Here is a 2,092-nt window from a genome sequence, read left to right as displayed (position 1 = left end):
GAAGAGGGGGCGGGAACCACAGTGACTTCACAAAGTTGCTATGAAGCTGCAGTTTCCAATTTGGCAGAGCCACATGGAATAAGTAATATTTCAGAGGAAATTTGTATAAGCTGTCTCCAGTTTCTCATGGAGTTTCCACAGGTCAAGGACTCTGCTGTTATATTAACGTAAAACATGCCCTCTTTAGAAACTCTGCTACCCTGTGGCACAGCAGGAGTTTGACACAGGTAACTTGAATGTCCCAGCTCCATGAAGACAGGTATTGGGAGCTTCTCTCTAGCAGCCAAGAGTAGCATCCCATCCAGAATCTTCCTGGAGTTCCCCACTCCAGACAGCCACTTGCCCTGGAAATATTCTCCCCACTACAGCATAAGCAAGAAATGCAGGAGTATCTCCTATGTCTTGGGACTTGTAAAAGATGTCAAGAATGAGGGTGGGTCAAACATAAGGAAAAGGGCTATAGTTGGGGTTCCAAAGGATCACTGTCAGAGTCCTTTGGAGGCTGTACACTACATTGGTGCCAGTCACTTAGGGTGGATCTTTCCAGGTTCCTGATGAGCCCTTAAAGCCTTAGTTAAATGTGCTGACAGATCACTGGTGTTCATGAGCCCAAGTAGAGAAGAAGGCTGTAGGTTGCCAGCCTCTTCCAAGGGATTCCCAGAGGAGAGAACCTATAACAGCAGGACAAGGCATTTATATAAACATCTCACTGGGGGATTGGCTCTGGGGCAGAGGATTTTCTGACTTCTTTTTCTTCCCAACAAGAAGCATAATCGGTGGGAAAGTAAAAACTTAGAGTGAGGAGGCCATACATCCAATCGCATTCCAGCAATTTAAAGCTCTTGTCATTTAGGACAATTAATTTAGCCTCATTGAATCTCATCTTAAAAATGCAGATGATTAAAATAATTGCTTGATAGAGCTGTTGCGAATATAAAATAAGGTCAGGAGTGAAAATTTGACATTTATCAAAATAATGTTTGTGAGATTCCCAGGGGCAAGGACTGGCTTCTGATCAGATAGATAGTCAGCCTTTCTGAAGGGAAAAATTTCAGATGCCTCCTGAGTGGACTAAGCTTTGGGAGCACTTTCCTGAGATTTTAGATATGAAAGAAATCTTAGAAACCATCTTGTCCAACCATCATACTTTAGTTTGTATTTAAATTTATTCTTTGTTAAAGAAATACCTCATATAGTTTTAAAATAAAATATAATAAAAAACAACAATTTCATACCTCCAGTGCACCTCAGATACCACTCTCTATAAGATAATGTTTTGACAAATTTAATTTTAGACAGTGTCTTGTATTTGTTGCTCTGATATATGAATATTTCGTTTATAATACCCACCATCTATACCTGTCCTCCCAATATAGTCTTACCTCTATTTTTAGTTTCTTCAAGGCATAACTTTGTAACTTCAAAAATTAACCAATTTTATTTTTAAATTTATCATGAGGCTATAATCCTTGACTTCACACTTTGAAAGATGAGGCCATTGGCACCCCTCCCTTCCGTTCACCCCTCTTCTCTGCTTCCCACTTCCTAGTTTCTATCATTTGAATTTTTATGTCTATGTTGCTAAAGTTGGTGACATTTACATTCTGTTTTATAATTAAGTGTCTCATGCCTTGTTTATAGATTTTTTTTAAAAGCTTAAAATCAGTAAACTGTTTACCTAAGTGGTTAAGTAAATGTGGTTTACTGTAGAGCCAAGTGGAAGACAGTGATTCCACTGCCTCATGTACAGCATTTTGTTTTTCCTGGAGTTTCTAATTGAACGTTTTTTCTTTATCACAATTTTCCCTTGTCATTTGCTTATTTCAAAATTTTTAAATTATATTAGCTATTCCTCGAGTCCTCTTTTCCCCCCAGGAAGCTTCCATTCTCCTCTGGTTGATTTCTATATTTGTGTTCATATTTGTTATTCTTAGACTTGTCTTTGCTTTTCTGGGTTGAATCTTGTGCTTTCTGGATCTCAAGACTTATATGTTTCTTTTAGTTTTTCATTTTTGTTTTTTATTTTTTTTTAAATATATTTTTATTGATTAAGATATTACATATGTGTCCTTATCCCCACGTTACCCCCTAC

This window comes from Myotis brandtii, unplaced genomic scaffold (assembly GCF_000412655.1).
Source record: "Myotis brandtii unplaced genomic scaffold, ASM41265v1 scaffold23, whole genome shotgun sequence".
Classification (NCBI taxonomy): Eukaryota; Metazoa; Chordata; class Mammalia; order Chiroptera; family Vespertilionidae; genus Myotis; species Myotis brandtii.
The sequence above is the reverse complement of the archived record's forward strand: the minus strand, read 5'-3'. Positions refer to the sequence as shown.